The sequence below is a fragment of the Opisthorchis viverrini genome (assembly GCF_000715545.1).
Source record: "Opisthorchis viverrini unplaced genomic scaffold opera_v5_154, whole genome shotgun sequence".
Lineage (NCBI taxonomy): Eukaryota > Metazoa > Platyhelminthes > Trematoda > Opisthorchiida > Opisthorchiidae > Opisthorchis > Opisthorchis viverrini.
The window spans coordinates 971,561-983,720 of NW_008751809.1; positions in this window are offsets into that span (position 1 = coordinate 971,561).

Genomic DNA, 12,160 nt, shown 5'->3' on the forward strand with positions numbered 1-12,160 from the left:
TTAAGCAACGCCGCACATGGACACGGAACTAGCGGGTATGATAAATAGCCAGGTTAAGCGACATCGGGCACAGCAGCGAGTAGGACAGGCCATCAACTTAGGCTATCACGTATAGTCGAGGCCTCATTTCTGCCGGTCCGCATGGGTACTGGTGTTTGCCATAAGTAGCAAAGTTAAGCGGTTTCGCGTATGGTTATGGGTATGAAAGACCGTTCTTTGTCACTGGATTATGTTACTGTGCCTAGGCGAGGTCTCATTATCAGCATCGCACATGGACGCGGGCCTAGCATTTACAGTAAATATTCTAGACGAGTGACAAAGCGTAGAGTCATGAGTTCAAAGGGACCATCGTTGGTTGGGCTGCTGTGCTTAGGCGTGGCCCCATAATCGGATACTTAAATAGACACCGATCCAGCAGTTACGATAAGCATTTGAGGTGAGTGACAACAGGCACCGTTATCATGGCGAAAGCTTTATGGCGGTTACCACATATAGGGCGTCATATTTCAAAATAGGAATGATATCTTCAGCTATCTCTGACGCCGTCCTTATCCACAGGATAGTTATGCATATCTGGGAAAGGGGATCATCAACAGAGATGGCCCTCGTGTCGCAACTGCAAATTTCATGCCGCCGACTAACAACGTTGTACTTAATGGAAGTTTAAATCCACGGGAAGAGGCGTTGTGATCAGGTTTGCCGAACAAAACGTATTTTGCGAATAGAACCACATTTGCTAAATCTGCGGCGTGTAAAGCAGGCAAATGTTAAAACCGGTCTTCTGGGTGAAATTTGCGTCAGATATTTTTTTAGATGTCTTTATTATTAAAGAACACCGAAGAACGTCAGAATATGCTGAAGTGCGGATTCTCGTTTTATGCCGCGTAAACGGTAAAAAAGTGCGAGTCGGTGAATGTGCGTGACCTTGAAATTTCGCTCACATAAACAAAAGACTACGGGCAACATGTCACCGGAGGGTGAAAATAGATTAGATCAACTCCTCGTTAAAGTCACAAATTCGAAAACCCTGTGATTTCGGCGAAATTAATTTGGGTGTGCAAATAGCTGGCGGCCGGTCGGATCATTGGGGGTTGAAAGTGGCGGGCAAAACCGGAACGAGAGGGGACGAAAAAGCGACAGCCTGCTTGGTGCCTGATGCGAAAACTTCAAATTGCAAAAAATGATGAATTAGAACAGAGGACCCAATGCGGTAGCTGGATTGTCACGATCTGACTGGTTAATTCTAACTAGAGTCCGAAACCAATGTTGGGCTGATGGCCTGGGTCGTTAAAGGCGAAAGTGGGGATGACGAAGTATAGGAAGCAGTAATACGGATGAACGGTGGTGGGAATCTCATAATCATGATGTACACTGAAACTGTAGAGACTCACCTCACTAACCGTTGGAGTGGGGTTTTAAGCAGAAGTTCTTTGAGGGGAGATTTTAGTTTTTACGCATAAGACGAAGCGCGAACTGCACAGAAAATTACTGATTTCGTGAGGAGCATAGAATGAAAATCAACGAGATGTTTACATCCGAAAACGCAGGTTCGGCGGTTTAGAATGAATGATCCTGGATATGGCTGGGTCCAGGAGAAGAGTTTGCTCGCAGTTGTAGGTAAGGGCATCGTCGAAATACGAGGTGAATAGTCGGGCATGCTATAAAATTGGGTGTGACAATGCCACGCCATCGTCGCACTGACATACTTAGGTTCCTGGCCAAACAGAGAATCCGGATCAGGTGTAGCCAAATGTCGAGGCTTCGGAAGAAGGGGGTGGGATGAGATCACTAAGGCCCGATGGGCTTCAGGAGGCATCAGATGGGAGTGAGTCCAAAAATAGAGAAAGAAATGAACTTTTGCCACAATTAGATTGGTGACAGCGGGTGATTAAATGAGACAGGATGGAAGTAGACTTATACTAAGCAGCCCGGCGATCAATGACTCTCTAAGTCTGCCAACATAAGCCATAATGGCTTCAGAGACGGAAGAACTCATTATAAGTACGCAGAGACATAATGTGGTAAGGGGAAGCGAGCACGAGAACTAACAGTGGTGGAACTTCCAGAAAGCTTGACTAGATTTTGTGGGACAATGCCATAACCTGGGGGAAAATGAAGGTAAGTGTAACAACCCCCCAGTCCAGAAGCACTGCGATCAGTTTAAATCATCGGATAGTGCATGGCGAAGATGCCTCCAGGCGCTAGTCTTGTATTCTGGAGTCTCGTTGCGTGCATAGTTTTTTGTATGTATCCACTCCTGGGTGCGGTAGATATGTGTGTTTCTTTCGGTTGACGACGTGGGCTTTGGCGTGGTGCAACCCCCCTTATGACGAAGGCGACAACAGCTTTTCAGGTCGACGTAAGCCGTGGGCATCCTATAGTATATCTGGGTTGTTCAAAGTGTTTTTAAGAATTACAAATGAATGGTCCGTTTTTTGCCACCTGTTTTTTGTGGCATTGCCAGATGAGTGAGACATCCAGGAGAAGTCCAGCATCAGCGGCAACATATAGAAAACAACACTACCGTTTCATGAATTTCCTGAATTAAAGGCCAGACTCAGAACCACTGACGATGGGCCATGCATACTGGAGGGGTGGCGGCTATGCGAACGCACCACGGTGCAACCTAATAGGGCAGCACTCAGCACAGGGAGTACCCGCCAAACGGAGTTCCCACCCCTCGTGCATGCTACCAGATCTGTTAGAAGAAAAACCACCAAGAAGTCATAAACGCGGCTTGTGAATTAATAAAATACTCCAGCTACCAGATCTTCTTCTGGTTAAAGGAGATCGGCGCCAGTGAGACAGCTCAGTCTATTCGGACGGACAAACAGCTAATAGACACTGGTAAAGGCAGGTCAGGGTGGGAAATGGAAATGGTAGCTTTTAATGTGGCAATCAGCATTGGCTGATCACACTCAGGGCGAGTGTACTATGGTTAAACTGGGACCGCGCATCGTTGTGAGGTAACCCCTCAAGCGGGGGTGCATTGTGATGTTGTACATGGTTCCCTAGCAGAACCCGCAGCCCGAAAAACGAGTTTTCCGGTTATATGACGGTTATACAACGGCCTGATAACCACCTTTTATTGATAACAGGTGGTTATTCGCACCATGATAACCGAGGTATAACCGTGTTTTTCGGTCATTAGACGTTTATATAACCGTCAAATATCCATGGCTTTGGTTATTGAACGGTTAAATGACCGCTGATAAACCGCATTTCAACAGTGAATATTCGTAAACTAACCACCATGTTTCTGTAATTCACTGTTATTAGACTCATTCTGCCGCGTTGTTACGGCCTAACACCGTATACGTAACCACGCAACATCCGCATCGTAGGATTACAGAGACATTGAATAACGGTATTGTAGCGCGATTCTTCCTAGATGACTTTTTAACCGCTTATTAACCGATTTTTAAGGTTAAATAATGGTGAAGAACGGTTTGCGCCTAACAACCGCAACATGACTGTTACATTACCATCTATACTGTTGAATACACGGTTAAGCGTGCAAAACGTCGGATCCGTTGCAGAAATTAGGGACTGGTAAGCGAATCGTTACACGTTCCTGCAGATCAATCTTCTGGCCACTTATGGCAAGAATTTGGTCTTGGCTGGAGCGGTCTAGGGTGGAGTTTAGGACAGTAATTCTATTCATCTATTGCTGGTCCAAAAATTTGGCAAAAATCAAATTCTGCTCAGAGAAATTATATGTTAGGCACACGACCGCTGTTGACTAGAAGAACTTTCTTCGCAAAGTTTGCGCCTGGCGGCTTTTGCACTCTCCAACAGTTATCAAATTTCATGTTCTTTTTTTTCTTATCTTTTTTGGGTGGCGGGGGTTAATTTTTTGGCGGGGCTTATTTGGAAAGGATCCAAATTGCTCATTGTGCCCTGTATGGAGATCACAAGAAAACCAGTTGTAAGCCATGATCATATAGTAAAGGTTACTAGGGTAATCACCGTTTCACAGACCATATCATGAGTTTTGCTAGCAGTGCGAGATTAAGAGTTTTTACTTTTGCCTTGCCCCGCATTGAAGTCCCAGAGGAAGATCTCGGTGCCATCAGAGGAGGGTCCATAGGGTAGCACACAAGAGATTTTATCGTAGGAACTTTGATCTTTTCAATTTCTTTATAGTCTGCGCCTGTCGAGAGTCATTCACCAGGTGATCACAGGTTAGACGGCTGTATCTGACACGTGAGCGGGCAGCACTAATAGGGACCAGCATATAAGTAGTTGCATACATGGGTTTGTGTGTTCGCTCGTGTACATCTGTGTGCTCAGAGTGGTCGACGTAAGCTGCGGGCTGACCATGCATATCCAGAGATTGGGTGAGCTGGCACTCAATTCACTCTTGTTGCTTCTGGAGTCATACCAACCAAGCAGAATGGTGTCGTCCAGAGCCTTCGTGATAGTTCGTTCACTCAGATAGTAGTTTCTAGTTCAGCTACAGCCTTTGACTCAAGGATTCACGGATTGATACACAAGGTCGAGGCTTTCATCCAAGTTACCAGGGTCGGTTTTTTTCCTGTCGTTCATCGGCGCCCGTTCACCTGAAAGGCACGAGTGATAAAAGTGTACCACGGTTCTTTAAGAGCTCAACGAGGGGAGGTAAACTTTCGAGCGCAAGGATTCGCATAAAAAGCGTTTAGTGGTGATGTGAACTGGGTAGCAGATATAGTGTGGACAACCTTTGGAGGAAGGTTATTCCACGCAGCAACTACCCTATCTGATTTCTCGTGGTGCAGTGAGAATACGCGTTTGAAGTGAGTTAGATAATTCAATCTCTTTTGGCATCCATCTTTGCGATGTCATCTGGTCCATCCTCATCATGTACGACAAAGGCGTTCACTAAGTCCCATCTGAATGACTTGATCGAATGTTTTTGAGAAGTCAAAAGATATTGGACGCGATATGGGTTCCTCGTCCTTAGCTTAGGTTAAGCTGTCATTCGTCATGCATGAACAGTTTGGGAAGAATCTGTGTTTAACTGGGGATATCAAGTTGTTGGTAGTAGGGTGGTTTAGGATGGCCCGCTTGAAAATGGGTTTCATCACCTCGCACGGTACGCTAAAGAAGCCAATAGGCCTGTAGCTGCTGGGCGATGGTCGGCCACCAGGTTTTAGATTGGCGTGACAGTCGCTTCCAACCAAGCAAAAGGAAGGTTATCTTCGTCGAGCGACTGACGAAACACCGGGAAGAAATTCCTTACCAGTGTGAACTACGTCTCCTTCAGGACCGCGTCTGGCCCCAATGCGCAGAACAGGTTTGTCTTGTGAAATAGTTGACGAATGTCCTCCGTGAAAAACAAATTGATCAGAGGCCATTTGTAGTTACGCCTTGGGTTGATGGGGTCGCTGGGGCAGAATACAAGCCTGCATAATGTTCTCTTTAGACTTCAAATACAAAAACTGGGTAACTCCTGTCCTTCAAGAAGAACGCGGTTCGATTATTTCTGCTGCGATGCCTCACTTACTTTAACGGCACATTTTTGTTTTTCTGAGAGAGGTAAAGTATGATGGCTTTTTTACGTATGTTCCATTGGCAGAATTTTTATTTACAGCTTCGCATTTTACCAAAAGCCAGCTCATTTTCTTTGTCACCTGTAGTCAATTTTTTGGAAAATAGTTGAAACATTTTTTTCAGAAGGTACCTTGCGGTCCACCCGACTGCGTGCTGGTTCTCTTGGGAGGAACATCACCATGATCTTGTGAACTTTCTGGACAATAGTCCTGTATAATCTTTCCACTGAAGCTAATCCCAGTTTCAACTGATCAAAGAAGATGCGCATTCATGAGAAGTCTGAACGGCATAAACTTTGAATCCGCGTTTGAGGTTCGGGATTTGTTGTCCAGATGAAATCAAAGATTAGCACACAGTGGTCACTATGTACCGTTGGGCTTTAATTAACACCTGATCAACGAAGTGTCTTTTGTTGGTGATGACCAATTTAGGAGGGATCGTAGTTGGCCTGCGCGGTATGTGGTAGGTGCGACGACATGTTGAGTAAAAGTGATCTGTTGGACGACTATGATCAGCTCCACTGCAAAGTGTCCACTAGGCCCGACGCGTCGGAGTGCCATCTAGGAGGCCCTGGGGGCGATAAAAATCACATGCTATCAAGAGATGTGTGAATTGGTAGCTGGAGGAGAGTTGTTCAAGGGTTTGTATGAGGAATCGCTCATCTTCCAGAGAACACGAGAGCAGCGATAGATCACACCAGGAAGAAGAGAATTAGGCCCGCGCAGCAGGATTTGGGTCAACATTGCATCGCAAAAAGGTGCACAGTGGTATGGGGGAACTTTAACCGGAAATACGGAGTTGGCGCCTATGGCGTCACTTAGAATAGAGAGGAACACGAGTCATTTGTCTGGAAATGTACCGTGTGGGGTTCTTGCAGTGAGTTTGTTCTTGTTCTGACGGTGGACACTGAAATAAGCTTCAAATAACTGCCTGTCTGCAAGTGTATTTACTTTAGGACTTTTACCCCTCTCCGCCGTATTGACTGCACATTCACACCTCAGGACAGTGATGTGGATTGAGAGTAATCAGTGTTTTATTAGCGGGCACACAGCTGGATCACAGGTTTGGCACCACCATGTAGGTTTAGTGGTGGATTGCTACCCTTGCCCACAAAGTAGGTATAGGTCACTGTTCTGAGCACGGCCACTGAACTGAGTCACATTAGCAACCCTACCTGGTAAAATCGAGAGTAGATACCTCGTGGTCTGGCGGGGTAGGTTCTTGGGCGGGCTTAAATTTATGGCACAACTATGTTGACTTTGGGGACCGAATTGGTTGGTAGTCCTAATAGGGCGTGACATAATAGACTACGTTACCAGGACGCGTACACCATCCCTATAGTAAAACCATCCATCTCAGAAACAAGAAGAACAACCATGAGCAGCCAAAGCACAGATAACTTTTAGGAAAGCCCGGTGAACTACCGTGCCACGCGATCGTCTGTTGATAGCTTCCTTCATGTATGGGTGGATTCGGACTGCTGGACATAGCTTAATCGGCTGCTGCGGAAGCTGTAACCAAGCGTAGAGCGCAACGGATCGAAAGCAGCTTCAGAGTTCCTGCAACTGAAATAGTTTTCAAAGTGGCAGTCTATCCTAACGTAATCTGAATAGTTGTAATGGCTGTGTTGTAGGGGCTGGACACTGGCGCTTGCTCTGCTTTTTGTCATCTGCTAATTTCAGAGCATTTTTAGTCGGTCTGCATTGGTGAGGTGAGGTGATCAGAAAGTCGTGAGTAGGGTAATGTCCAGCTCCTGATTGCAAGTGACTGTCACCTGTGTGTATGCGTTAACATGTGTCGTCTAAGGAATGGCTCCGAGCTAAACTGTGCTCTCCTGGTCGCAGCCTTTATGAATAGAAATTCGGCTCTGGCTTCATAAGTTTGACACACAAATATTAGCACATTTTTGCGGCTACGGGACTGAAAATGCTGTGGGAACTAAGAATGCAAAGCGCAACAAACGTTGCTTTGTGTCAATTTCCGCATGTAACACAATTCGTGGCTTACATAGTGGTAGCCCGCTCATGGCGGAATTTCTTTGCCTGTATTGAAACAATATGAGCCAACGTGTCCAACTTTTGGGTGTGGTTAAACCGCTCTATTAACTTGAATTGGAAGTTAATTGGAACAACAATCCCCAAGAAAGGACCATTAGTTAGCTTCAGTAAAATCTCATCAGATCGGCTAACGGTTGAGGGAAAAAATGGAGAAACCCCGAGAGTTTGAAGGTTATAGTAGAAATCTAATTTAATAATCGACGAAAAAGACAGCAAATATGCAAGCGACATTGAGTGGGGAAACCACTGAAACAACTACTGAGGACCAAAACCACGTACTAGATGCGTCCACTGGGAGAATTGCCTATTAACAGGTTACACAACGCTTCACATCCAGAGACCGTGCGAAAAATACGATGGTATTGGTGAATAAGCAGTGGTGCCCTGAATCGATATTTCATCTGTAACAGCGTATAATAGATCTGGTTTTGTGCAGGAACCTAAACTCTTTCTTAGGGCAGTCAGCTCATGACTAGAGGCCAGTTCGATAATTAATTCAAGGCAATTTATTGATAAGAATGAATGAAGGACAGTTAACCGTATCAACAGTCAGTCCTAGAGGCTTATGAGGTGAACAGGAGCAGCAGTATAGCTAATCGACAGGCGTGATTCCCGTAGCATCCCGAGTTTGGATACCGCAATCATACGCACTCGGTGAAATGCTCTAGCATTAAGTCACGGCGGCTGGGGGGTTTCTATGTATTTTGGTGCTTCGAGGTTCATTTGAGTTATAGGATTCGCACTCAGTAGTTGCTAGTATAATATTTTGTTCGCCCACTAGGCTGTCATGTTTTTTATGTGTCTGGGTAAAACCTCATTTAGCTTTCAGTAGTCTGTAGGAAACAAATGTCCACGAATGGCCTCTTTGTTCGATCAATACTCAGTAACCGTTAGGGAAGTATCAGTAGACTGCAAAAATGCATGTTACTGAAAGACATCTGCTTGTAAGAAAAAATATTTTTCTTACCCGTTGCAAGCACCTTTGATTGCCCGGACAGGTATAAAAATTTGGATCTTTACTGCTACAGGGAAGTATGTGTTATTCAAAAATTGTGCCGGAATTTGGACAGTAGGGGGATCTGTGGGAGCAATTAGTAGTCAACGGTAACAAATGCTCTCCGGAACTCCGGACGAAGTTGGACCACCTCTCTTCTGTATCATCTATTGTCATTGCAAATCACAAAAGCAATGAGTACGAAAGCATGATTTTTCTTAATGAACATATGCAGAACTGCTGACAGTAGTTCGTTTGTATTAGGAAGTTTGATGACACTTCTGGTAGCTGTGAGATCAAACGTATCTAACGCTAGTTGCAATATAACCCCCTTTTTATCTTGATATACGTATCCTGAGGGCAATTAGTGCTACAGCAAAATCGTTACCGATGCCAAGGTTGCAATAGTGCAACAGTGTGCGGTATAATTGTGTACGTGGTACTGGCAATGGTAAGCGATGGTATGTTGAATTATGAGCTACGAAGGCTGGCCACAAAATGAATTGGCCAGTGAATCGTTACTGAAATGTGCACAACCCCTTTACGAAAAAATAGCCCACCGTAATTGTCATCTGGCGAGAGCACTGCACATAGAAGTGTTTTTAGTCTTTCATAGAAGGAGTATGGGACGACAAAAACCATAGAATCATCATTTGCGTGCTTTTCAAACGGCTCAGCAGCATTCTGGTGATAAAATGCACTAAAATGACTGTAACACGCAGTAGAACAACACTTTTGAAGCAGCTTTTTCGGTGTTTTCAGCAGTATTTTCCTTGAATTCAGCGTTCACCCTGAGATAGTTTGGTTATTTCACTAGATCAGCCATGTAAAACTACATTCTGGGCCCGCACTGTATTTGTTAGTACCTAGGCTTTAGAAGAACTGGCACGGGCCGCAGACAAAAATCGAAAATAACTAGGACATTTGTGGTAAACAGTAGCAACTTAGTGACAGCCATGTCTGTCTGCACCGAGCGACCCCAGAGCATCTAGGTTTGTGCATACCACAAGTACAAGCAGTATCAAATGCAATGAAGTAAGAAAAGGTGTAATGAAGAGGTATTTGTACATTGGATACATGGGATACATGGAACGCTGGATTATTCATTTGCATATCTCTAGATTCCTGATTCTGTGTGTCACACATGTAGGGGCAAGCGTTTTCGGGAACTGGTTGTGAGGAATCATCAATTACCAAAGAACCTAGACCAGAATATGGGTACGTATTCATCACCTGGGGCGCAAGCACAGCGCTAATCGATAATGCTGATTCCAAGCCCTATGTTTAAACTTTAGTATGGAGAGACACTTTGCAAAGACCATGATTAGCATACTGATTTTGGGGGAAAATGCTCGGGGTGGAAATCATCAATACAAAGTTGGAAAGGAATAGATAGTTTTGGCAGACTACCGATTCATTTAGCCAGGTCAAGCGTGCAATACGACTATGTCCAACAAACCTGTAGATTTGTGCATGTGGAAAAAACGACTGTTTTGCGAAACCAGGTAGTGTGCTGCGAAAATAAACATGAGGAAGATGCTACTTTACAACACTGATTGCAAACGAATCACTCAAACTCACTCGCATAATAAACTCTAGCGCAAACATCGAACAAGGGACACAAACAAGGATGCAGTGAGAGAAGAATAGGTGAACATGATCGATACTCTATTCATTGCTCTATTCATTATTCTCTTGTTTTAATATTCCATATGCTGTACAAATACGCCAGTTCGAATACACACTTGCTACTTGTTACGCTGTGCTGAATTCTGGATTTCTAGTTTGTCTGGTTATACTGGTATACGTGCGGAACTTAATTCTCACAGAAGACAAAAGCTGAATTTTGTTTCACAAACCTGTATCCTTTGGTCCGTCATACATTAGGTTAGCTCAGGTTTCTTTAGGAGGAACAGCCATTCAAAGTAGGTTCATGCACATAGTTCGCACTGTTCAGTTCAGCCAAAAACTACTTTAGTCAAATGGCTAATAATCAGGTCACACTACAAGATCCAGTGCACAATACATTAGCGGTCATATGTTTTGTGCTTCAGATTAACAAAGCATTTCAAAAGTTTTACTTGAAACGAACGACCTTGCGAACATCTGTTTGCCACAATGGATACAAATGCTGTCTAAGTACTTCTCCGCATTGTCATTAGTTTACGCCTGAACGATGTTTTCGGGCAATTCTTTTTTTTGACAGAGCTGTTCATTTGCCTGATTACTACCCAAACTCTAGTAAAAAAATTCATAACATTGTAAATTTATAACATGTTCATAACAATGTCTCTTCAGTATCCGGCTAACACAAAGATGCTTAAAGCTATAACCCGCGATGTAGAAACTGGAACACTGAACCTTTACCTCATTAGTTCTTTAACAGAAAAAAATAACCACAACTTATCCACCGTTTATACTCGGCAGTGACTGTTGCATCTATCAACGTAAACATCCATGTGAATGGTTATATGCGCACCAGAGGTCAAAGCGCATGGTCTAGCCCCCATCTCCTGGGTAAGGCATTCACTGTAAACACATTTTGTAAAGTGCTATGAAGTGACCAAATTTTGTGATGGATTCGTAAATTTCCCAAGGTCTGACGGACACCGCCTTTACTGGGTTTAATGTACTTGGTTCACTCACCAAATGCGAATCGATTCACTAATCCATATAAAACTCCGGGGCAACAACACAACGAAGGCACCAAGAGCATTTTAATAATTATCACGAATACAGGACATTCATCCTCCATCATACAATATTCAGTTAAGTTGGCTGTTTCGTTACAGAGTGTGTTGTAACATGGGGTGGAATTTGATTAAACGCAATGAAAATCGTAGATGACTAGTTTTCCGAAAGTGGACGATCATATTTCTTCATTATCACAATATCCGTTTTCTCCGGGATGCAGGATCCCCTTGCAAAATTAAACCAGAACACTCATTTTGTAACACTGACATTAACTTTTCCAAGCTATTTCTGTTAAACATCTTCGAACAACTTCTGGAGAGTTTTAAGAGGCAATCTTCTGAGTCAGTATACCTGTCATACATAGTTTTTAGGCATCAACTGCAAATTCAAGGTATTATGTCCGATTTTTATTTACTCCTGTTTGGTGTGCAGGTTCAGTCGCAGCTGATGTTTTGTGGATTAGTTGCCATTCCATTCTATGTTAGTGCCTGAAACAAAAACTCACGGGATCTGAAAGGACAAACGTACGGAAGAAACGAAGTACCCTACGTAGTTTCCTTAACCATCATCCTACTGCTACTGCTTTGAATAACCAGAAGACTTAACAATATGTCGTCGTTATTTTCACGCCATGTTGCATGATTCTGATCTGCAATTGCCTGTGGCTACGATCAGAAAAACCACTTCAACCACCCAGGAACGGTCAGAATTTGTTCCCTTGTGGACTTGTTCTTGCTGGTTGATTTAACAACCAGGGGTTTGAAAACGAGCACAAGAAATGCTGGCTTGTTTGAAATATTCATTTCCCCCAGATCGCTGACATCGGCTAAACCGCTGTGTGAATAAAGATCGTGGATCAAACATGAAAAGCGAAAAGCCGGTA